The 27,335-nt window shown below is 38.9% G+C and overlaps 1 long non-coding RNA gene across 2 annotated transcripts in view; it reads right to left on the bottom strand.

Annotated features, from left to right (window-relative positions):
- Positions 1-2,380: 2,380 nt before the first annotated feature.
- Positions 2,381-27,335, bottom strand: part of LOC135215297 (uncharacterized) — a 167,378-nt gene continuing 142,423 nt past the window's right edge. For both annotated transcript variants that reach the window (XR_010314664.1, XR_010314665.1), the window contains exon 4: positions 2,381-5,482. This is a non-coding gene — a long non-coding RNA (uncharacterized LOC135215297). The remainder of the gene's footprint in view (positions 5,483-27,335) is intronic.

The raw sequence follows: 27,335 nt of genomic DNA, 5'->3' as shown, positions 1-27,335 counted from the left end.
TCGAACCTGCTGCTGATACACACACACAGTAAATTGTAAATGTTAATGCTGAATTTCAGATATAAGAAATATAAATCAATAATTCATAAGTACGCAAAGAAATACCATCATCTCCTAACATCTAGAAGCATTGTTCCAAAATCTGTCCACTACCCTCTGAAGATCTAGGACAAGTTTTTTAGCTTGAACTACTAAAACCATAAGGTCACTCAGGCAAGTCCGACTCATTGTGCTCCTCAAATAGCTCTTAACAAACTTGAGGGAAGAGAATGACCTCTCACATGAGCACAATGGCACTGGTAAGGTTGGCACCAACTGATATGCTCGTGCAACATTTGGATAAAGCCCCAACATTTTATCCTCCACCATGTGCAGGTAGATTTCATGGATGCCTTGAGATGACCTTAATTCATCTGATGATGAGAATGCATTGCAAAATTACCTTTATTCCAAAACAATTTCTTCATTCAAATCCTTTGGTAAAATGACGTCAGTTTCTTGAAAACTTGTCAATTTTTATGATGGATGGATTCTGCAAGCAGTCAGTTGAGGTGAGAAGAGGTATTAAATCAGAGCGAAGCCTGCTTTTCAGGGCAGATAAAAATAGATCGACCACTTCAAAAAAAGAAATTTATCTTGATTTTTTATTTGCTATAGTTTTGTTTTATTCTGTGCATTCTCATCCAAAATACTTGATGTTTTCCTGGGACTTTTCCAATTAATTCAACATCCATTGAATTGGCCATTGTGGTAGCCATAACTTGAGTCCTGCATGATTGTATTCATGGTTTCCACGACTCCAATAATATTATCTGCTAGAGCTATGCAATCGTCATTTCTAATAATCTTAGTAAAAAAGATGTTGGTTGCAGCAAGATCATAGATGTTTCCCACTACTAAGCATGTTGGAACTTCAGTTCTTCTGCACCATATAACTTACCTAATTTACGTGAAAGAGCCAGAAAATTCTACACACACTTAAATAACAATAGTAGACCGTAGCTGCAACTGCTCTTGCCCTCATAGTTGCTTTCCCAAGACTACCAGCTGTGTTTACATTAGGTTAGATGGAAACAACCTATTTTTTTTTCAAGGTAAGGAAACTTGAACATGGCCCAAATTAAAAGGATTACTGTTCTTCTTTAACCTAAAGTAAAAGTGACAGTGAAAGGGTTTGGCATTTCACAAATATATTACCTTACACTAAAATTTTGGGGGTGGGCTTGGAGCCCCTATGCATCATGGCATGACACACCTCAGAAATGTGAATATTTTCAGAATGTTTTCTTTCACCTACTGTTGGCATCTTCTCTATGCCCACCTGCTCCTGGTTTATCTGGGCAAAGATTTAGAGGGAAACGGGTAACATTTTGCTTTTCCTTAGATGGGATTCATCATTGTAGGTTCCATATGCCTGCCCTCTCTTACCTTTATAGCTGATTTCACCTTGGAAGGGTAATCCCAAAGACTCAGGATAGTGGTATAACATTGTTTCTTGAGGCAAACAAGTAGGTTACTATTAACTCTAAAAAAAATCACTATAGTATATTGAGTAATTATAGTTCACGTGTAGCTATGGTAGCTATTTTATTAAAAACTGGTTCAGCTAAAAAAGAAAAAAAAACCACTAGCTCAAAGTATCACTAAAAACACTAAAAATTGTGTAGCACTAAGGTAGAAGCACAACATTACTCCTGTTACTGCCTCACTTTCACAGTAGGTTCATTGAGATATAAGTACATTTTAAAATGTCAATATTCATGATTGTGGTGTTTCCTTGGCTATCTCCAAATCCCGCAACAAAATTTTGGTAACTTGTCCTGTGGTGAACATGAAGTGACTGAACAAAAAGAAAGAGTACAAAGTAATTATACAGCATGACATTAGTCACAATAAGAAGACTTTACTTGGCAAAATTACTCACTTCAAACAGTGCAAGATAGATTATTCTTCTACTAAAAGACTAATTCTGACTTAGATGCATTATATCCACGCAAATATAAGTAATTACTTATAAGAAATAAGAGATTTTGTGTCAAGACCACTTAAAATATTTTAGAAATGATACTTTTTTCTAGTTTTATATTATGAATCCAAGAAATCTAGTTTACCAGAACATACTGCCTTAAATGTTGGTTAACAATAATGCGAGTCTACCTGCTGAAGGTAAAAGACACAGTATATGCTTAAAATGAACTGTATTGTATAAAATCTGCTTCCTTTTCAATTACTTGTGATAAATACAGTGGCATATGCCCATCCAGTGGCATTAAGTTGCTTAGTTGTGTGTATTAACCTGTTATTTGAGAATTAAACAATAAAACTAAATTTAATACCATACTCTCTACGCCCATTCACAGGAGTTAATGCAAAGGCCAAAACCCCACCAAAAATTTATTTAAATCTTAAAGACAAAAATTCCAGATGTTCAAAAACCAATACAACTTACAAAAGTATATATACCTACTACTGTACATTATGGAATGATTATTCAGATAAAGAGGGCCCTTATTTTGATTCCCACATCTTGATATACAACTCCTCTTATAACTCTTTAAAGTAACAAGAAACTAAAATAAAAATTTGCATTTACAGGGTGCATACTGGTAATATTTCTATGAAGGCCTGAATTTCCATAAAATTTTGCAAACTCTGCTTATTTACACACGCAAACCAATTTTTTTTATTTCATCACACACCCACCAATGTCTGAGTATCGACAGACATGTTCTGTACTTTGTCTTTCATACAGAAACAGAATATCAAAATAAAAGTAACCTTGGTCCTTCACACCTTTTTCAAAAAAGCTTATTATTAAACACCGTTGCTTACAAATTTTTAGTTGAATTCCTGTATCTCTGGTCTATATTTTGCTGTTTTCCCTTAATTTTGATATAACTGGTGTTTTCTGGAAGACAAACCAACTAATGAGTTGGACTCCAGTTAACAGCAAGAGGTTAAGTTTCTTTTATAACCTTATTTGCGCGAGGTACTGATGTTGGGAATTTTACTTTATATAAATATCAGTATTTTTATATATTAATGCAGTTTATTTATAATTGTATTTTTACCAATTATTAGTTGTGTGGCTTTGCTGCCTGTAATTGATATCTATGTGAATTTTCCTTGCTTTTCAGAAGTTTAAGCCCCTCTGGATGAAGTTAGTTGAGTAAGGCTAAGGCCCCACCGAATCCGTCGTGGCGCGTCGCGTGTGTCCAACACAGGTATCCGTCTATGAGCGTGTCCGTCTTCTGCGGGAGTGGCCCAACCAGACAACGAGTGACGGTTACAAAACGGACAGTTCTAACTTCAGCAGCACTTCCCATCATGAAGGGAACACATGACTTTTTGTTCTGAGTTGTTGCTGTCAACCAAATTAGAGGCGTTGAACAGGAGGGAAATCTGAACTCATGACATAAATTGAGAACGAGGAAAGGGTGGAGAGTATGCAGCACTTTCATAAGTTACGACAGTGTCCAGACAAGTTTTTTTTTTAATATTGTCAGATGCCACCGAAAACCTTTGACTTAATTCACGAATATCAATCACAGAAGATTAGTATCAACGTAAGAAACTTGTAGCAACTCTGAGGGAAGGATTACTGATTTCGAAATTTGTTAAGTTGTACTGTATTTTATTTAATACAGAAATTAAGATACGTAGATTGTGTGTGTGTGTAAACTGAACACTTTGATAGTAACTTTTGAAACAAAGGTATTTGCATAAATGTATCCATTAGAATATAATAAAAAAAACTACATGAATCCTTTATCATAACCACAAATCATCACATTTGATTATAACTCAAAGTTGGGCAGGTGGTTCAAATGCAGGTTATTGTAGGTCTACCTCAATTTCTTCTTTCATGTGGACCCCAGCTCGGAGACGCACGTCCACGTGCGGCTAAAAACAAAAAGTTTTGTTCCTTGTGGGTCCAGTCTGGCAACGCACTTGACGCCACGCACGCTCATGCGCCGTGTGGGGCCACTCGTATTTGAACTATGACAGTTGATCGAAACGCACCAAAAGCTTAGCCGTGTTGGACGCATGCGACGCGCCGTGACGGATTCGGTGGGGCCTTAGCCTAAGGGTGACTGTTCATGAGATCAGCCGCCCCCCCCCCCCCCACAATTTTCTTAGTCCTTAAGAGGAATATCTGAGGTGACATTTTAAATTTGCCTGGTTTCCATTAGGAGATTTTATACACAATGGGATAGGGTTGGACTTGTTGGGAGAGCTAGTTGTAGGACAAATATTACCAAGAGTAGATGCTGTAGTACAGTTTTGTTCCTTTTTAAACCATCTTTATTCATACTTCATTCACCTTCAAAAGACTTAGTCGTTTTGTGTTATGAACTCCTGCATCTCTCCCGAATGGTTAAATAATATCTGCTGCTTTTTGAAATTTCACCAAGCAAAATCTTCTTGCCTTAGTCTCAACTGTTCGCCCACTCATAGTACCCATTGAGAATTCCTTGAGCCTTGGTTTCTGACTCATACAGTTACCAAATGCTCCATGGCATCCATCAGACCTTTGCATAAACTTTGGACTCACAACTTCCTGACCGCTTTCTTCACTGCAACTCAGACCTTATATGACTGATTGTTTTTAGGAGAAACAAAATGTGTATTGTGTAAAACATTTTTTCATAAACCCATCAATCATATTGGACGGACAAGAAGCAGTGCTTTCAACGTGGTATGGCTCTTGGGATCATCAATCATATTGGAAGTACCCACTATTTATCCCTTTCAGAATACAGTTTCACATCCAGCTTACACATTGCAGAATACAGTTACCTCTAACCAACATGTCTATGATGCACATGTATGAACCTTTGCTTAAAGATCCTGGGGACATTAAGATTAAGAGTAAGGGCTACACATGATTGATGATGATAACAAAAGAAATCGTTTCATCAGTAAGTATTTTTCAAAAGTAGTTTTTAAAAGCTGAACAACTGTTCTAAACTTTCATAATTTTATATATAGCTGACATGTCTGGATTTGGAGAGATGTGATAAATCTGTCATAAATAAAGTCTTGAGCACTCTCTCTATAATAGATCATTTAGTAACTATACTAACAAAATTAATGATAAAAAGTATACTTAAAATACACTGAAATATTTCAATTTTGTGGATTACCATTAATTCACTAGTACTGTAAACATTTGTTAACCTAACTCTTGTCCTTAACAGCAATCTCATATTAAGTGCAATAAATGACTAAATAAAAACTAACACAAAGATATTAAAGTAAGGGCCTAAGCTCCAACTTCTTTCGTTTCTTTTATACACTCTCTGGAGCTTTAAAGAATGAAAAGGTCTTTTTACATTTTTCACATAGTTTCAAGTACTAGTGAAAAACATATCAGCTCTGTTCGCAGATGAACTCGACAACCTTCTGTTCCATCAGCTCTGGATCACAGCACCGAACACTTGCTGATGTCACAACTTCATCCAAAAGCACATTTAGAACACTGAAATCAAGGTATATTTAATATTTAATAAAGTGAAAACAAATAAACTGCAGATAGATTATAACAAACCTCATAGTACAACAAAGTAAAATTTTGAAAAACTAAAAATAATTTCATGATACATAAATTTCAATTTGGAGCTAACATTTTACAATTTTGTTATGGAAATTCAACTTGTATTAAACAATGGTTTGGTGTCAAAATACTGTACATTGCAGTGGTCAAAATACTAAAATGTTGTAACAGAATACAAACTAGTATTTGCTTTGCAAATGCCTGTTTAGTCAATTTCAACACTTTACACCAATTTTTGAATTCAAATTTATTTATTTAAATTTTTTCTAGTCTTTTCTCATAAATATAATTTTTTTTATAGTGTAGTTGTTGTCTCATCCTCAAGGAGTACCCTTTCCACGGTCTATCCACAGCTCCATGGTGACCAGACTAATGTCAAAGAATTCTCTTAGCTGGTCTTATGGCCGGGTATGTGTTGTAATGATAAACATAGCTGGTCTTATGGCCAGATGTGTCATAATGATAAACATTATAACATGTGATAGAGTATAAATGGACTCAGGATAATAGGGCACTTTCTATTATCCTCAGCGAATGCTAACACCCAGTTTTCCTATTACAGCAAAACCGCAAGAAGGAGAAGTGGTTATGCTCATACACACCGTCATATTGTTTACATACGACCAAAATCCGACCAAGACACCATTCCCTTTCTGGTCAGTCAAAAATCCAGAGCTCAGACAAGGCAATTCTTCGCTTATTGATTTAGCTGAGTGCATAGTTTTAAGTTCCAGCTTGTAAATTTATAATTTAGACTGCAGAATAATGGTTTATTGAGAGTAAAAAGTCGTAAGTGACTTTTTCATTGGCGTTTTTTACGATTTATGATTATTAGGCTAGGTCCGATTTCAGTCTTCACTTGAATATTAATTTCATTACTGAGGTTCATGAAAACATAAAAGTTGAAAGCTAAGTGTACAATTTTAATTATCAGTTAAAAATTTTGTTAGTTTATGATGTGGAACAATGATTTTAGAGTGTGTGAAAAACCGTAAACATTTGACTTTTCACCAGTACTCGTCGGCGATAGTGATTCAGGATCGTTAACGCTGAGAGTTTTATTCTTCGCTTATTGATTTCATTACCAAAGTTCATGGAAACTTCCAACTTGAAAATTTAGTTTGTCATTTCAGGTTCCATTAAAGTATTTTAGTTTAGACCATGGAACAATGATTTTAATGTATGTGTAAAGCCATAAACCAGTGTAAGACAGGTAGCTGCGTACTGATAATTTATTACAGATGAACTGGGTTGACATAGACAGGTGCGGACGGATAAGTAGTACAGTCTTGCACCGAGAGCAGAAATGACTCTGAGACAGTACATTTCTGTTTCCTTACAGACATGCATTTAAATATAATAAGGTGAACACGTAATGAAATTACGTGTTATACATCGGCAGAAAGGCCGTGGAATGCTCTATAGAATGGTTAAAGGAACAACGGGACTTGAAGATTGGATACAATAAAAAATAGGGAAAAGTGTTGTCCTTACAGCAGCTTCTTCAGTGCACGTCGACGCTCCATTATAATTGCGATCGTTAGCTGTTTGTTGAAGGAAAAGTTGTTTTGAAGAATTTATCATCCTATTTGTTAGTTTAATCTTAAGAAACATTCCACAATTATTATCAATATGTAATGGATAATCGGTTCGGATAATGATATCAGCAATAGATCACTAGGCAATTCAGTGAGAATATGTTGACTGGATTGTAGTCGATATTGTTTGTAGCCTATAACCTAGGATTATGTATCCTTAATGGTGAACAAAATATAACTTGGATTAAGTACTAACCTAAATTAAGGCAAGTTTTTGGGGCATACCCTGTTAGGATATAGCTAGGCCTAGGCAGGAGCCTAAGTTTACACCAAAGACTTTAGAATCAGATAAAAGGCTACAGACATTTTCCCAATTTCTATAACCTATATATTTAAGCATTATCCGCATACTATAAGCTATCATGTGCATACCCTTAAAAGGGCCCTTAAAAGGAATGAAATAATCTACAATTATTTGAAAAATAACATAGGCCTGGTGATAGGCTAGCCTAGCTTTAGTAGACCAAAAGCAATTAAACACAAGTAGACAATAACCTATATTAAGTGACGGCCTAACTATAAAAGTTTTACAGTAGTAATTTGCTGTTTTATATAGACCAAAAACGGTACTTAGACCAAATGGACTATGAAGCAGTAGCCTATCTTGAAGGCTACAAATTACACCTGGTTAATCCCATACCTTTAAGGTAAATTAAGCAGGATTAGACAGTTATGTATACCAGGTGATAGCCTAGCTATAAAATTTCACATCAGTGACCTTCATATTAGAAAGTTACTGTTTTATATAGTAGACCTAATAGCCTAAGGCTAGATATAAGCGATCTGAGTTTGACAAAAGTTGTTAGCCTAACTATGAATTTACATTTAAGTAACTTTTTGCTTTATAAAGCCTTTATATTAAATAACCTAAAGCTATTTACAGTGGCTTGGGCTAACTAGACAAATTAGTATATAAGATATTAGTCCAAATGGTATGACACTTCAAACTAAAATTTGACATAGCTAGTGCAAAAAGACATATACTGTACAGCCATGCACAGCTGCCAAAACTAACTTAAACTTCAAGGGACTTAAGTTAACATAGATTTCTAATAGAATCTATTAAAAGTATCAAAAATACATGTGGAACTACAGAGGTTTCCTTCATTAATAATTTAATAATGACTGGCTTCTAATAACAACTTGCTTTATATCACTACAGGGCTGCCATTATGCAGGACCCTCAGTTCAAGTCTTCAGTTCATTTTGTGCTAGTGGGTATGGCTTATGGCTCATCAATTGCATGCAAGTTTTAATGATGAAACTGCTGATTTTACACTGTCCCAATGATTCCTAAGGTTCAGTAGAACTAAGGAAAGGAGAAATTATATCTTTCTGGCAAAACTGTGGTAGGACATATGTACCCCATTTGTCTCGGACCAAGATTTAAGTTTGGGTCAAAACCCACTAACATTAGTCCCAAATACATCCCAGGTGTTTTACGTTTGGGTAAAAACCCAATAAAATCAGTCCCCACTACGTACCAGGTTAAACCTGCTGGGGAAATAGAGGGATTTTTACACGGAGGAGATATTCTTACCATTGAATATAAGGGGGCATTGCCACTGAAATGACCCCGGTGAATCCAGATGGATCAGGGACACAAATTTTAGATAGCCATGGGAGAAGCCTTATAGAAGGAATTCTATCCCCTAAAAAGGAACCTAGGATCCATCTCACTCCGACTGAAATTACTATATTTTCAGTGGGGTATAGTAATTTGCCCAAGACTTCTGCCCCTTCGATAACAGGCAGTTACAGTTCCGTTGTTGAAGCTCTGTCAAAATGTGCAAGCTTCCCAAAACGGGATACACAGCTTGGTGCAATTGATCAATTCCGTAAGGAAATTAGGATCCTTCTCCAAAAAGGGATACAAGGATCCACCTGAACACAACTGAAATGACAACAGTTTCATAGGGTTATGTAATTCACCCAGGACCTCTGCCCCTGAGGAACAAGCAGTTATAGTTCAGCTGTAATGCTCAGTCGGGGTATATAAGCTCCCCCCAGAGGGGATAAACAATTGGCAATATTTGATCAATTCCGTATGGAAATTATGAATAACATCAGAAAATGTTAAGAACAAAACAGTATGTATGAATGACATGATGCATGATTCCGAAAAGGAATTTAAGTTAGTCCAGTACACTCCATGTAAAAATATTGTATCCTGCAACCCAAAAGTGAGAGGTGGTGCAAATTTTACCCAAATAAGTTCTAATGTTGGAATTGAGACCTGAACCCACTATTGGTCAGTTCTGAATACAAAACTTCATATCAAAACATGACAGGGGCTCCAGTACTCATCCCTCATGATACCAGGATCCTTGGTTAAGACACATCAGTGGATATTTTCTCTCACTATAGTTAATTTCTAATTAATGAGAGAAAAACCATGATTGAAGCTGTACATGAAAAAGACCACCAACAGAAACGTTGTTCTTAAAAGCTATACAAGACACCCTTTATTGGGACCAAAGTTGCTCACCAAAAAATTCCAGCCTTCTGTCCCTTCATTTTCGAAATTATTAATCTTGTAAAGGCAGATTTTCAGAATTTTGTAGTGATTAAAAGACTAGCGATAATGACAGAATTAAAATAATTTTTCTCGGTCATCCCAGTTTTGGAAAACCCCACAAGGGAATGGGCAATGCTACTGCTCCCTTCTGAAGAGGACAACCTCCTTTATTTTCGTTACACAGCAATTTAGGGGCTCTATGAGCAGAATTTCAGAGGCGACAGCCTCAACAGAATTTTGTATTAGGATCCACCTCTTTAGTATTATAATCTCTGCCACCTTGCTGGAAGTTGCCATTAAAAGCCTTCTAGAATGTTCCAGAACAACTGTTGCTGTTGTTGTTAAAAGTCTTATTAGAACCCTACGGCAAGCATCCCATGACTTGCTAAAGTAGCACATAAAAGTGCAAATGGAGATATTGGAGGGCTCCAACTAGTCACTTCCTAATGTAACTTCGTTTTTACATCATAACCCTTTCTGTAAGGACCTGTTGAAGAGTCTGTTGTGGTTTAAAACATAACGAGCATGCCCGCCAATGGAACTGTATGAGATTACTCTCTTTTGAAAAAAAGGGGAATTTAGGAAACAAAAATCCATAACATCCCCTTACCCAAAACAAAAGAGGTTTTTTCCTCAAAGAACAGGTAGGTGTCCAGATGGGATAATGCTTCGCAAAAAGACAACAACAAAACATTTTTTCACAGGATCCAAAGATCCTCTTATAGGAAGTAGAAAAGGAATAAATGGAATGCCTTTCAAGGGCAGAGGTAGAAGAAGAGGTGGATATCAATGAAAAAGGTATGGTTGGGGGGTCGACCTCAACGACACCTAAGGCAATTTAGTCTTCCATATGAGGACAGCATTAATTTGAAACAGTCTGGGGTGGGAACAGTCTCACCCATCCCCCCTCCTTTAAAGGGGTTCTTCCAACCAGGCCCCTCTTTGGAATGTTACGTGCAGGAAGGGCCCCTATTAATGGGAGCCATACAGAAACATACGGATATTTGTCATCAAGCACGTCTCTCTAAGTGTCCCCAGAAAGGATTACTCTAAACGAAAAGGGATTCTAGACCTATCAACATTGAACAAGCACAATGCCATATTTTCCGAATAACTACCGTTGCCCTAGTGTGTTAAAATGATCTGAAAGGAACTTTGTTCTGAAAAATGCATACTGGCACATCCTTGTCGTCATTCCCTTCCGTCCCTTACTAAGGCTCCGGATAGGGACAGATATGTAGAGGTTCAAAGCCATGCCCTGTGGTAGTTCTTCGAGAAATCAGGCATACAACTATAATAGCCCACCTAGACGACTGGTCGATCTGGGAGCCCACAAGAAAAGTGTGCTTAAAAAACCTAAGAGCAGTGGTCAACTGACTACAGTCAAAAGATTTTATGGTAAACAGGCAAAATCCCACCTCACACCCAGCAGACACTTTCAGTAGGTGGGACTATGTTGGGATATTTTTCATGGCTTGTTGTCTCTCCCCATCATACTCAAAACAGAATGATGCAAGTCCTGAAAATGTGCCTTACACAGCCCAGAGTTTTCAAAAATCAATTAGAATGTTTGACGGGCTTGTTGCGATTTACATCAATAATAGAGATCCAATAATTGGTTTACAACAAATGAATGTGAAGTCGCATGTAACAAACAAGACCAACCTTGCCAAAAGATTAAAAAAGTTGGGGAGATACTTTGGCCTTGACCCTAGAAGGAATCTCTGGCGATAGAGGTCACCCTGACTCCTCAGTCTGTATGAATGACAATATACACAGATTTGCCTTGTTAACAGGTTGGGAGGAGCATCAGGTGGCAGGGAGATGTTCAAATACTCCAAGGAATTGTCGAATCAATTTCCTGGAGCTGATGACTGTCTTTATGTCTCTCAAAAAACTCTAACCTCCAGAAGAGAGAGATTTAGTTTGTTCGAGACAACATGACTGCAGTGTCCTCCATTAAGAGGTTGGGATGATACTCACCCCCTCTCCATATGGTGATGCTAGCCATCCTTCGATGGGAAAAGAAAGGAAGTGGTACTTGTCTGCAATTCACCTTATGGGGTGTCTCAAAGTAACAGACTCCCTATCAAGGAAAATGACAGCATTAAGAGAGTGGAATTGGACAACCACTCTTTAAGAAAATAGCCAACATGCTTCTACAAATGGAAGTGGATTTGTACGCCACATATAAGAATCACAAACTAACAGGCAATCAACAGCAAGAGATGCCTTCCTACAAGACTGGAACAAATGGAGGACGATATACCCTTTCCTCCATAGTTCCAGATTTCGAGGGTGTGGAGCAAACTCCTAACCTACTAAGGGACAGCTTACTTAATAGCCTCAAGTGGGCCAAACAGGCATTGGTTCCTATTACTTTAATAATGGGCGAAGAGATAAAAAACAAAATTATCCTTTGTTTTATCCCATTTAGTAGGAGGGAAAGTAGTTTTAAGGATCCTCCTTTCTAAGCCAAGACCTTCACGAGTGGATTTTCCTCAATATTTTCTATACTGTGAAAACGATTCGCCCAACATTACTAGGTACCTAGTGCAAAAATTGCATACTTCATATATCTGGCAATACCAGTATGTACGGAAGATGTATAGTTACATTGTATCAATACAGAGAGCCCAATAAAAATTCTGGGGAAATAAAAGTTCTTATCCCTTTTGAAGACAAACTAAATAAATTAGAAATTATACAGTTTTCAAATACCTTTGCACTAGAAAGTGAAGTGATGTTACAGGAACATAAAGACATGCTCAATGCTCTTACTTGCTTACAAAGGGATTTTGAGTCCAACACTAATCCCTCCAAAAGAATTAGAACACATTATTAAGTTCTATGTAATTGAAAAGTATTGTACATCACTAGTAGAAGATATATTTATGTATTATAACTTAATGTAAGTGCTAAAGTACTCTATAATAGGATTATTTTATTTATACCTTTCAACACTAAGACCTAATGTCACTGTACCCCTTTCCTATGTTAATTGAGAATCAAATGATTATTAGAAAGAGACTTAATGTACATTTTGCATTAGAAGAGCATGCATTATTGATTTTATTCTTTAATGATACACAATTTAACGAATGTATGATGTTAAAAGAAGAATTCATCTGTAACTTGGACAACCTGTGTTTAAATACACATTTTTATTCTTGTATTCAAGAAATTGTTTTAAAACAGAATCCAAGGGAAGATGTGTGTTTCCAACCATTTAATAAGACTTTTGAAGCACTGCTAATAGATCAGGACATTTTCGTATTCTCATTAGATACTGTTGTAGCCACACTCACTTGTCCTAAAGTTAGTACATAAAATTAGGTTAAAAATGTTAAGTCTTTTGCAACTCACTTGTCCTAAAGTTAGTACATAAAATTAGGTTAAAAATGTTAAGTCTTTTGCAACATCATGTAAATTAGTTATAGCAAATCAATTATACTATGAACCACACCTTTTCACTGAATATAAACTCAACAAACATGTGCCACATGAGAATTACACATATGAAATAGATGAGATTAAGTTGTCTCAACTGGAACTAAAGAAACTGGAAAAATTGAACTATGTTGATGACTATTTTTTCTAAAAACAACAGGTATCTCCAGTTTTATCTATCATAATAGTGCGGCATTCAATTATCAAGAAAATACAAGGGATATTGACAGAACTCTAAAATAACCATGATTAGTGTATGTTATTACATAATATCATTTTGAGTGTTCATTTATTATACTTATGATTTAATATGCTTGTAATTTTATATGTTTAACATTTACTATGATTATTTTTTAATGATATCTTGATGAACTTGTATCTTTTCATCCACAGTTGGAGATACAATTTTTATATATGCATTTATTGCCCATTCTTATTGTATCCATTTTCTAATGTATATAGAAGCATCGAAGACAATGTTTGGTAAGTGATGTAATGATAGCTAGGAGAATGTCAGTTAGGAATAGCGTAAATATACAAGAGAGAGAAAAAGAAAGGAGAGAACCATTAGTAAACAAATAAGAGAGAGAGAGAGAGAGAGAGAGAGAGAGAGAGAGAGAGAGAGAGAGAGAATTCGTCACAGGAAGTCTTGAACAGTAGCCATAACACGCCCAAACTTCTAATCTAAGCACAGCCATTAAAAACTGCCCGCCTGTTCCACCTGTGGCCCACCCTTTCAACTTTTGCTGGAACTTGAAGACTTCCAGAGACGTCACCAGCTCCACCCTCACATTAGTCACATCCAAGGGGGGCCAGTGATTAGAAAACATCAACGAATCACCACAATTACCAGATGGGAACAGAAACAAAGTACTACCTTGAAGGTGGACTGTGAAGACTGGAAGGAGTTGAAGAGAGAGAGAGAGAGAGAGAGAGAGAGAGAGAGAGAGAGAGAGAGAGAGAGAGAGAGAGAGAGAGAACAGCACGAACCGCCATCCCAAAAGGTCAGATCCCCAGAGCAGTAGCGGTCAAGAGAAACTTCATTTTTTGATTCATAGTCTTAATTGTTAAATTTATATTTGTTACTGTATCGTTACTATTGTGTAATGAAGAAACAATCCTGCACTGCATCTCACTTAAACCCTCCTGAGAGACAACAATAATAAGAAGTTGAAAATGACTATTTACAACCCCTTGTGGGGGCCCTCTTTTACAAGACAATCGTAAATGTTTCAAAGTTATATACATAGTTTTTCTAGTAAATTTATTTTTTTTTATTTTGTAAAATTATAATTATATCTCACAAAAAACAGATATGAAATAAAATTAGTAAGTAATTCTGAGCATATTTGTTGTGAAATATTTAAGTAAATTTACCGAGAATGAAGTTTCAATGACTTTTTTTGGATTTATACATGCTTTTTTATATTTCTTTGCAAAATTACATTTATAACTGACATATTTTCATTAAAGATAAGAACTATAACCAACAGCACCCCCTTGGTATATCTATGGGCAAATTTACAAAAAGACGTCATGTGAGAGAGAGAGGACTACACCCTCACTTGAAGTCAAGATCCTAACTAACTCTCTCATAAGCCGCCCAGTGGATATTACCCAGTCTAAAAGTTGCCACTGGTGAATTTATGGGTTATACAAGTAATGGCACCTCTTTCCTGTCTGATTCCACGAAATCGATGGGGAGTAATATTATTACTCACCATGAGTCACTTTGTTGTCTACCCACCCACAACCTGTTATTGCTACTCATGTAAGCATGTCCAGCCATTAAGGGTTAATTGAAAATATCAGTTCTTTAGACACTATACCGCTTAATTTCAACATAAAATTATGATTATTTTATGTAAAACAGTGATTTTTAGGAATGCTATTCGAGACCTTTTTAAGGTCATTAATGAGTTATCTTGTACAAATTATACCTATTTTGGTCTATCATGAGATATCTCGTATGCTTAGCTTTAGTAATTTTGAAAATAAGCATTGAATAAACAAACAAAAGAAAAAGAAAAAATAAAATAAACAGATTCTCAAAGTCACCACTGGAGAGCTTTAGTCTAGGAGCTGAGGGAAGTTTAATTAACATGGAAGGTACAAAAGATCTGAGGTGCTTGGGGAGTAGTAGTACCCAGTCATTAAGCAGGACAGCCACTCTTATATTTTGGAGGTGGTGGGTGTGATAGGGGGCACCACAGGAAACCCTCCAAAATTGGATTTTTTCTAACATAAAAGGTACAACTTTCATTTCTATGCCAAATGATTATGGGCACAAAACTTAATCCAAATCTGCAAGGTAAGAATGGAATTTCTGGTAGAAAGGTCACTTAAGAATGACGTTAATATACACTAATTAAGGTTTTAAGTAACATGAAAGGTACAAGTACGAAACCATTGGGGATTTGTAGATGGTAGTCACATGAATATAAACCATCAATTTAAGAGCGGAAATTGAGATGGGAAGGACACTTAAGAATAGGTCAAAGGTCATACCAATGGTAATGACCCCTAATCAACATGGAAGGTACACATTTAAAACAACATGGATATTGTTGAGAATGGTGTTATGATTCAGAATCACCAACTTAAGAACAGAAATTGTGGTGGAAAGGTCACACAACACCTAATATTACACATAATTAACATGGGGTGTATATGTTTGAAATCAGAGAGGAATTATTGCGATTGGTCTCTCAATTAAGAATAACCATATTTAATAACCAGCAGCTTTTTGGAAGTGTTCATATATAAAAACAGTAATGATTACACTCAATAAAATTGAATTAACCTTTAAAGCCCCAGGGATTTAGAAAAATTCCTTCTCTGTGACCAGTTTATTTTGGCAAAAACAGATTTAACAATCCTGAAGTATCAAAAACAAGTAAAAATGTATTATGTTTACTAGCTCTATAGACAGTACCTCAAATCTTTTACACCTTCCATGTTAATTAAACCTCACCCAACTCCCAGACTATATAGGCTGGCTCAATAGAGCAGCTTCGTGTGCACTGTAAATTAGGAGAGCAATAGAAGTGCTGAGACTATGGAAAACAATTTTAGTTAGCTGTACAATGTAGGCATAAAAAATGACAAGATACTATGTGACCCATGAATTAATAACAGTATCCCTCTTTCCAGGTTGATATCTGCTATGGCTACACTCAGTTGCTCCTGTGAACCTACTGAGAGTGCTTCATTCGATAGTGCAGATACAACTAGAATATGTATCCTCCATGTGGACCAAACAGAAAAGCAGAAACAATTGGAAATTTTGCTGTTCAAACCAGAACAGTGGACATCAGTAGCTGAAGCTGCATCTTGACGAAAGCAGATGAAAAACTTTGATAAATCCAATTAGTACCATGTAGTTCGGTCACTCCCCGCCGAACCAGTCAGTGAGCATGGATATCATGTCTTGTACTGTAAAAACTTCACAGTAGTCTCACATTAGAGGAATACAGGAACAACACCCACCAAAGACATGCCCAGCTCAAAGCGTCTGTGTTCTGCTACAAAATTCTCCCCAGAGCCTGCATCTACATCTGGCATTTTCCCTAAAAAATGCCTTTTCTGTAAAAAAAAAAACAAGGAAAAAGAAAGCTATTTTAGAAAAAAGACTTGGGGCTTGTGAAACAAAGCAACCTGAAGCGACGATCAAGGCAGCGGCAGGAGTGAAGAAAGATAAACTCCTCACTGTAATATCAAGTGTTGACTTTGTTTTGAAACAGGTCATGTACCATCACAGCTGTAAATCAGCCTACATAACGCTCCCAAAACCAATGTCAAAGGACAGTGAAAAGACTAAGCATGGACTTGAAGGCATTTATTCATTTGTTGAGAGGTCGGTCATCTTGAACAAGACCTGAGTTTGTGACTTCAGTATATGTTCAGTATGTAGAGATATGTGAAGATGTTCTTCACCACAGGCACTTACTTGGAAGGCAGCTTTGGAATTGTGAAAAGCAATAAAAGATATAAAAAGAGATCATCTTGTTGATGTCCCAACACTGGAAAATTTGCGTTCTGGAGAAGCATCTCCACCTGATCTCCTCCTTTCATTCTACAGTTATCTATGGTGGCTACAATACCAAATTATACAGCCCTAAGTTGGAAAGGCATGCCTCCTCATCTAGTCAAGATGGCCTTTACATAGCCCAAATGGTCATATAAAACCAGGAAAACAAATTATTCTGGGCATGGCGATTAAATCAATGACTGGAAGCAAAAAGATTGCCTAGATGTTGAACAGGTTTCTGCATATCATAGATTATAGTACAATAAAGGAGCTTGAAACATCCTTGGGTGAGGCCATAAAGACAAAGCAAGAAGCTTGCCCAGAAGGAACCATCCACATGATCATGGGAGTGGCCTTTGACAATTTTGATGAAATGACAGACAATGTCGGGGGAGGGCATGCTCCATGACACAATGTTCATTCGAAAGAGCTCCAGATGATGAGAGAACTCCAGATGTGGACATATGGCAAGCTGTAGTCTTTGAGATATTAGCTCATGCACTATAAAGTAAGAGGACTACAGGAAACAAGGACTGGGACATGGGGAGACAGCATAGTTCTGGATTACTTATATTGACTACATCCATTGCTTCCACAATCTAGAATGTGGTATCAAGACAAATGACACTGACCTGTTCACACATGCTCTCACTCCAGTTATCCAGCTATTCTTCACAACCAACTATATCAGCTATTCCCGCTGGTTGTCCAAATTCCAGCTGGACCTGGTAAACATATACAAAACACACCCTGGCCTTCGCAGTCTTCTGCAGAATGGTGCCTTCACCATCAAGAGAACAGGCAAGTTTTCAGCAGGTGCTCAGTTAATCTAACACTGGAGCAAAGGTTAATGCATATGCAGCTTCTAGATGCACAGGTCTTTCATCTGCCACAAACAATTACAGCGCATGCCTTTAATGGATGATGACCAAGGCCACCCGTGCTGCCATCATAGCCCCTTTCCAGTAGTTGGCTGGCATGTCGAACCGTGAGGATACAACTGCGGAATTGCACACATCACGAAGCAAGAGGGATACCTACAACTTATAGATCATTAAGCAAATAAAGGGATGCTGTGATCCCTTTCTGAAGTCATGAAGTGTCTCCATGTTTGTTTAATATCAGAGGAGGGAAAGGGACTAGTGGACCTATCAAGGAATGTCTACTTGGATTGGGACAAAAGGGGAAAGAGTCATGTTTCAAAAACCCGAGAACAAATTCTAACAGTCAGTCAAGGAGAGAGTGCCAACATTCACAGAGAATTGGAAGTCCAGTAAACAGATCGAAGGCAAACGGAGAGCCTCTCTGGTGTGTTCATGTGAGTAGGGTAAAAGATCCCATTTCGGCTCAACCTCAACACCTGACCCCATTCGGCTCACAGGCGATAAACTCCATAAGGCACCTTTATCTTCACCTCACGTACATTGACCATTAACAACCCCACGGGAAAACCACTAAAAATTCCGCTCTAGTTCAGGTAAGAACCCCAAATTGGCTAATGAAAAACTCTTAAGATAGGAGAATCATGGTTTCGCTCGACTCCTTTGAAAATACCCAACCTCATTTTGGCTCAAGATATACTCTACGGATGAAAAAACCACCATTTCACATAAATATGAATACGAGGGAAAAAATTCTAAGTCCTTAACCTAACCTTAATCAACCTAACCCCAGGGAAAAACTGGGTGAAAAAAAATTCTAGTCCCCTTGAACCCTAACCTAACCCACTGAGTGAAAAAATTCTACAGATAAAAACAAAAAAAACCCATTTCATTCACCTAAATATGAATATTTTGCTCAAGATATACTCTATCACCTAACCCACTGATAAAAAATTCTACAGATAAAAAAAAACCCAAAAAATTTCACATAATAATTAAATAATGGCTCAATTATACTCTACGATAAAAAACCCATTTTCACATAAATATGATAAACGAGGGAAAAATCCTAAGTCCCTTAACCTAACCTAATCTAACCTAACCCCCTGGGGAAAAAAATCTAAAGTCCCCTTAAACCTAACCTAACCCCCTGAGTGACAAAATCTACGATAAAAAAAAACCTTTCATTTCACATAAATATGAATATAAGAAGGGAAAACAATTCTAATTCATTTAACCAAACCTAACCCTAAGTCCTTAACCTAACCCTAATCTAACCTAACCCACTGGTGAAAAAATTCTAGTCCCTTAACCTAACCTAACCCACTGATTGCAAAATTCTACAGATAAAAAAAACCCATTTCACAAAATAAAAGGAATATGGCCTCAATATATCCTATAACCTAACCCATGAGGAAAAAATTCTACAGATAAAAAAAAAACCCATTTCAAATAAATATATAAAAATATATGGCTAAAATATTACTCTACGGATGAAAAAACCCAAAAACCATTTACAATAAATAGAATAGAGGGAAAAAATTCTTAAGTCCCTTAACCTAACCTAATCTAACCTAACCCACTGGGTGAAAAAAAATTCTAGTCCCTTAACCTAACCTAACCCACTGAGTGAAAAAAATTCTACAGATAAAAAAAAAAACCCATTTCACTTAAATCTATGAAATAAGTGAAAAAAATCTAAGTGCATAACAAAACCTTAACCTAAAGTCCCAACCAAACCTAATCTAAACTAAACCCACTGGGTGAAAAAAATTCTCGCCCCTTAACCTAAACTAACCCACTGAAGTGAAAAAATTCTACAGATAAAAACCCATTTCACATAATAATATGAATTAATATGGCTCATATCTCTATAACCTAACCCACTGAAGTGAAAAAAATTCTACGGATAAAAAAAAACCCATTTCACATAAATATATAAATATATGGCTCAAAATATACTCTACGGATGAAAAAACCACCATTTCACATAAATATGAATACGAGGGAAAAAATTCTAAGTCCCTTAACCTAACCTAATCTAACCTAACCCACTGGGTGAAAAAAATTCTAGTCCCTTAACCTAACCTAACCCACTGAGTGAAAAAATTCTACAGATAAAAAAAAACCATTTCACATAAAATATATGAATATAAGTGAAAAAATCTAAGTGCATTAACCAAACCTAACCTAAGTCCCTTACCTAACCTAATCTAACCTAACCCACTGGGTGAAAAAAAATTCTAGTCCTTAACCTAACCTAACCCACTGAGTGAAAAAATTCTACAGTAAAAAAAAAACCATTTCACATAAATATATGAATATATGGCTCAAGATATACTCTATAACCTAACCCACTGAGTGAAAAAATTCTACAGATAAAAAAAAACCCATTTCACATAAATATATAAATATATGGCTCAAAATATACTCTACGGATGAAAAAACCACCATTTCACATAAATATGAATACGAGGGAAAAAATTCTAAGTCCCTTAACCTAACCTAATCTAACCTAACCCACTGGGTGAAAAAAATTCTAGTCCCTTAACCTAACCTAACCCACTGAGTGAAAAAATTCTACAGATAAAAAAAAACCCATTTCACATAAATATATGAATATAAGTGAAAAAATTCTAAGTGCATTAACCAAACCTAACCCACTAAGTGAAAAGTCTAAATCCCTTAACCTAACCTAACCTAACCCAAACTATTGGCTCAAGATAAACTCTACAGATGAAAAAAACCCATTTCACATATATACAAATATGAATGAACAAATTCCAAGTCCCTTAACCTAACCTAACCTAACTGAGTGAAAAAATCTTAAGTCCCTTAACCCTTAAACGCCGAACAGCTATTTCAGAAATCATCTCCCATATGCCGGCAGGGTTCGGGAGTGAGCGCCGAAGCGGAAAAAAAGTTTTATTAAAAAAATCACAGCACGCTTAGTTTTCAAGATCAAGAGTTCATTTCTGGCTCCTTTTTTTTGTCATTGACTGAAGTTTAGTATGCAACCATTAGAAATGGAAAAAATATCATTATCATATATAAATATTGGAATATATGACAGCACAAAAAAAATTTCGTATATAATTGTATACAAATCGTGCTGTGAGCAAAACGGTTAAAGCTAATGAGTTCATTTTTTTCCGTTCTATTGTACACTAAATTGCGATTATTTTGGTATATAACAAATTGTAAGACAATCAAAGCAAGACAGAGAAAATATTATCACAAAATGTTGCATGAATTGATAATGCGCGGATGTAAAAAAGGGATTTTGACGAAGGAAAAATCTATTTCTGGGCAAAGGACCTGTGTCGCCCAGTGAAATAGGTTCCTTTAGCACTATTTCTAAGGTAAAATATTGCTATAATACCAGAGATAAGCTAAATTGGAAATGCCAGATTATTCTGGCTCGCTCACCTTTATTATAAGGTGTCGGTATGGTTTCTGGGGCGAGTGAAACCACTACCACAGGTCCTTTTCTATTTAGCCTCTTCCTACATCAAAAAACCTCAACTAGAGAGGAGCCGACCTAAGGCTCACTACCCGCTACCGTTACGGCTAGCGCCTCTGACGTCATTCCTGCAGATAGCACCCAAGCTTGGCCTAGACAGGGGGGGGGGGGGGGGGGGTGGGGGGGGGGGGGGGGGGGGGGGAAAGGTAAGGGTGGGATTTCACTGGGCGACACAGGTCCTTTGCCCAAAAATAGATTTTTCCTTCGTCAAAATCCCTTTTCTGGGCTCAGCCTGTGTCGCTCCGTGAAATAGTACCAGAGAAAACGCCAAGCTTAGGAAAAGGATGTATATAAATATCTATAAGGGGATAATAAAAAACAATTAAGGTTAGTTGCCTATAATCTAAATTAAGTTACAAACAAGTAACATAATGGCAATACAACCTTAAAACTAGACAAATTTCAAATCATCACAGTAATTATACATCAAGATGAAAGGCATTTATGAAATAATCAATATGTACAATATATTACATCCAAGGACCAGTACGCCTATGATGTAACTGGGCTAGGGCAAGAATACTAATGAGGCCAGTAGGAAGGAGAGAGCAAAGGAGAGACATAAGCTGGATTACTTACTACTATCTCCAGCAGTATTGGGCGCTGCTACTGCTGGAAATTTAAGGGCTTCTAAGGACTTAAGATAATGGCGTTTGAATACTGTCGGAGACTTCCAGCCAGTGTACTTCTTCAGATCTTCAAATTTCATATGTTGGAAAAAATTTATTGAGGTAGCTATTGCTCTAACATCATGTACCCGTGGGAAGGACTGCGGGTTGGCTTGTTTGATAAAATATAAAATTTGTTGTCTAATTCCTTTTAGGGAAATAGTACCACCTTTTCCTTTTATGAACAAAGGGCCAGAAGATATCAGGGTGGTCCTGTCTAAGTATGCTTTCAATGAAGTGACTGGACATAAGGATGGGTCCTGTGGAAGCGGAACAGTCTTCCAGGGGGCCCACCTATCTGATGGATCCTCATTTTTTGCAAGAAATTGGCGATCTGGAGAAAGTAACACTTCTCCTGAAGGGAGAAACTTTATATGACCTGGGTCTCTAGATAAAGCCGACAGTTCAGATATTCTGGCTCCTGAGGCCAAACTTATGAGGAATAGTGTTTTCCTCAGTAGGGATAGATAGTCACATGAGGTACTATTAGTATCCGAGGCTAACTTAAGAACATCATTTAAGAACTATGACACCGACTTGGGCCTCTCAGTAGGTCTGAGTCTGGCTCAAGCTCTGGGGATAGATGTAAAGTATGAATCTCTTAAATCTATCTTGAATCCGAATTGGAAAACCTTTTTAAGAGCCGATTTGGTAGTAGTAATGGTACTAGCTGCCAAACCTTTTTCAAATAATGATCTGAAAAAGGATATTGCAAGATTTGTGGTCATGGTTTGTGCATTAGAGTCCCTCAGGAAAGCAGCCAGTTTTTTAACTGCTGAATCATATTGATGCAGGGTTGATTCACGTTTATCAGATTCTAAGAATATGATGTTCTGAGGATCGATATCGGCATCCCTCTGTGCTGCAAACTTCATGAAGTCCATAAAGTTAGGGCTTTCTGAATTCCTGAGGAAGCGATCACAGTCCACGTTCGCACTAGTTGTGATAGTCTGGGGTTGGGTATCCGTTGAGGGAGGAGCCCCAACTCCAGAAGAAGGGGGAACCAATTGCTCTTGGGCCAATTGGGAGCTATCAGAGCAATGTGACCCTTGAATGTCCTGAGCTTGTTCAGAACTTTCAGGAGAAGATTCACCGGAGGAAAAAGGTAAATCTTCTTCCATTGATTCCAATCTATAGCCAACGCGTCCGTGGCATAAGCCAGAGGGTCCAGGTTGGGGGCCACATAACAAGGGAGTTTGTGGTTCAACTCCGTGGCGAAAAGATCTACCTGAAGCCCCGGTACTAGCTGATAGACCCAACTGAATGACTTCTTGTCCAGGGACCGTTCGGACTCCAGTGGGACTGAACGTGATAGCGCATCCGCCACCACATTCCTTACTCCCGCAAGGTGAGTGGCCGATAGGTGCCACTTGTTCTTGTCTGCTAGTGAAAAGATGGCTATCATGACATGGTTCACGTGGCTTGACTTGGAACCTCCTCTGTTGATGCAGTGTACCATTGTACTGTCGAGCACCAGCTTGATGTGAGATTTCTTGGTTGGATGAAGTTTTTTCAGGGTGAGAAACACTGCCATAGCTTCTAGCACATTGATGTGAAGCTGGCAGAATGGAAGGGACCATGTTCCTTGTACTTTTTTGTACTGTGAGTACCCGCCCCAACCTGTTAGTGATGCAACTGTGTGGATCACTAAGGCCGGCGGAGGGAACTGTAGTGGAATTGTCTTTGACAAGTTCTTGACTTCCGTCCAAGGACGGAGACGCTTCCGTAAGATCGCCGGGATCGGAGCTAGCCTGTCCCGGGATCTCTTGTTCGCTTTCGAACGCCAAACTCGATTTATATCTTTTAGTTTGGCTTTCAACAGGACGTCCATCACTGAAGCAAATTGGAGAGAACCTAAGATCCTTTCTTGGTTTCTCTGGGACGTCTGTTTGCACTTGAGAAATTGTCTGGTTGCCTTGGCTATTTCTCTCCTTTTCAACGGCGGGATTGATAGAGTATGCGAATCCAAATCCCATTGAATTCTCAGCCACTGGAAACGGGACGCCGGGGTTAGCCGGGACTTTGTCCTGTTTATCTGGAATCCTAAGTATTCCAGAAAGCGGATGACCGTGGCGGTTGCTTTGCGGCAAGCTTCGATGCTTGTGGCCCACACGAGCCAATCATCCAGATAGGCTACTACCATGATTCCCTGAGAACTTAGTTCCTGGACTACTGTTTCCGCCAACTTTGTAAATATCCTGGGCGCTATGTTGAGCCCGAATGGCATTACTTTGAAGGAGTAGGCTTGGTTCCCTAATTTGAAGCCTAGGAACGGGCGGAAGTGTCTTGCTATCGGGACATGATAGTAGGCATCTGTAAGATCTATAGAGGTGGTGACGGCCCCACAGGGAAGTAAGGTCCGCACCTGCGAAATGGTCAGCATCCTGAACTTGTCGCAATGAATGAATAAGATTAGACGGGACAAGTCTAAGATTATTCTTCGTTTGTCTGAGTCTTTCTTTGGCACGCTGAACAAGCGACCTTGAAATTTTAAATGTTTGACTCTTGACACTCTCCTTTTTGAAGGAGATCGCGGGAATACTCTATCAATTCCGCTGTTGGTTCCTGATAGAAGGTGTTGGGTGGTGGGTGGACCTTGGATCCAACTCCAGCCCAGACCTTTGGACACAATACTTTGGGCCCAATTGCTGAACCTCCAACGTTAACGAAAGAGGTACAGCCTCCCTCCTACCTGGAGGTTCTCATTGGGTTGCTGAGGGGCGACCTCCTCGCCCCCCGCGTGAACCTCTGCCTTTGCTGGCAACCCTTCCGCTGCCTCACTGACGAAAGGCGCCTCTAGCTCTGCTACCCCTGCCGAACCTATTGAAAGCCTGAAACGCTTGGTTTTCAAACGTCGGGTTAAAGGCCAGGGAGACAGCAAAAGAGGTTAAAGCCTGCTGCTGTTGTGGCTGTGTCAACAGCACGAACTGCTGTTGTGGTTGGGTCTTAGAGGTTGATGGTTGGGGAACCGGAACTGCTTGGACCAAAGTTTGTTGTTGTTGAGGAGCCTGGAAGGGCTGGAACTTCCTAGGCTTCTTCTTGGCTTTGGGGTTCGATGCGGAAGACTCCAGTTTCCTTTTGGAGACCAATCCCCACCGAACTCTTAGACTTTGGTTGAATCTAGCAGCCTCTTGTTGTACCTCGTTCACTGCTGAGGCCGGAAAGAGGTCCGATCCCCATATTAAAGAGCCCAGGAGTTTTTTGGGCTCATGCCGGATTGTGGATTCCGACAGTACATGCTTCCTGCAATTCCTCCTAGCCATAACAAAATCATATAAGTCACATTGCATTATCGACAATAGTGCCTTAGCGATGATCTTGAACAGCGGCTCCTGTGCATAGATAAGAGCCGCTGCTTCTGTCATGACTAGTGCGTTGAGGGATTTTGCAAGTCGCGCCCTACCATCGAATTCTGTCTGGATGAGCCCATCAGACAGCCTGGGTATCTCTCACTAAACAGAGAGATGGCACAGTCCGGTTTTAGTTTCCCAACCGAGAAGGTGGCTGGGAGGTCTACCCACAGGTCATCTGTTCCGGGTAGTAGGAGAGAGGTCGGTTCCGTCTCCCGGAGCTGTGGCATAGGCTCATCTCTCATTGCTGCTTGCAGAGTGAGTTCTGCCACTTTAGATGTGAACGGGATGGGAGTCTCCTCGTCCACAGTGAAGATTGTAAAGGGACTTCGGAAAGCCGTAACCTTAGTGTTTACACACTGCCATTCTTCTAGGTTACGGATCCAGGCTTGTTGTGCTTGTTCCCGAGAGAGGATAACTGTCACTTTTGGGACCTTATCCTCTCTTATCAAGGCAGATTCTGTGAGGCGGACATAACCTATGAAAGGGGCTTGCAACCCTCATAGGTGGAACTCGAAGTCCTCAATCCTTTGAGTCCCGCAGCCCTCAATCGTAAGCATTCCGTTCACGAAAGGTGCATAGGAAGCCACTCTCCATGGATTACTTGGGTGGAAGGGAGGGAGAGTGGAGGAGTCCGGCATTAACGAGCCTTGGGCTGCTTGACCGGCTTGCTGAAGCCCCGACACTACACCTTGCTGGAGACCTGCAACGTTATTCTCCTGCGTGACCAGCCACTCTGAGATGGCTTGGATGGATTGTCCCGAATCATTTAGAGAGGTGGATATGCGGGCAAGTATCTCCTGAAACTTGGTTTGCACCAAGTTTCCGACCATGTTGCCCATATGTTGCATCATGTTGGAGGCAAATGCCTCCTGGTCAAAGGAGGAGGGTTCTGCCTTCTCCTTGGGTACCTTTGGTCTCGCTCCTTTGGAGGTGGATGCCACAGGGTCAGCGGAGGAAGAGTGAGCTCTTTCCTTAGAAGACTTAGTCTTCGACCCTTTGGAGAGAGACTCGTTCTTGACCTTGTCCGCTCCGTGATGGTGAGCCGGGGCTTTACGGACTTGGCTGGTACCTGGCTTTCTTAGAAGGGGCTTTGGCAGTGATTTAGAGTCACACTTGCCCTTGGCTTTAGGGATCGCCGAGGTAGATTTCGATCGGACTGAAAGAAATCCCCTAGAGAACCCCTGGAAGAAGGTAGAAGAAGAAGGAGAAGAGGGTCCAGATGTGCTCAAGGGGAGGCCTTGAGCACCTACGAAACTTGCCTCACTAGTATCCTTACCATTGCCCATGCCGTCCACCATCATGGGCTCGACGTTGAGATCCAGTGCCGCGACCTCTTCTGTGACTTCCTGCGTAGTTGTCTCCTCTGGGGGCTGGGAAACGGCTTCCTGAATCAAAGCGATCAGAGGAGCTGCCACTTCGGGGTCCACGTAGCCAGTGCTCTTCTTACCCGGGAAGATAAGAGTAGCCATCTCTTGGGAAAGGTTGCCTTGGCTACGTTCCATCCGAAGCCACTCACCCATACCTTGAGGGTGGAAAGAGCAGCGTCCCGGACCGACTGAGCTCCCTGTAAGAGAAGGGTTAGTGTTTAACTTAAACTTAACTCATATTACCTTGTAACTTAACTTAAGAGGCATATCAATGACATATATTACATTGGTCCACCTTGTATTATCATGTACACACCGGAGAGTCACCTACCTCAGAGGAGACTCGTTCCACGAGATCGTAGCAGGTGACACAGTTCTCGTGATGCCACA

Source organism: Macrobrachium nipponense, chromosome 5 (genome assembly GCF_015104395.2).
Source record: "Macrobrachium nipponense isolate FS-2020 chromosome 5, ASM1510439v2, whole genome shotgun sequence".
Classification (NCBI taxonomy): Eukaryota; Metazoa; Arthropoda; class Malacostraca; order Decapoda; family Palaemonidae; genus Macrobrachium; species Macrobrachium nipponense.
Note: the sequence above shows the minus strand (reverse complement) of the source record. Positions and strands in the feature narration are given on the sequence as shown.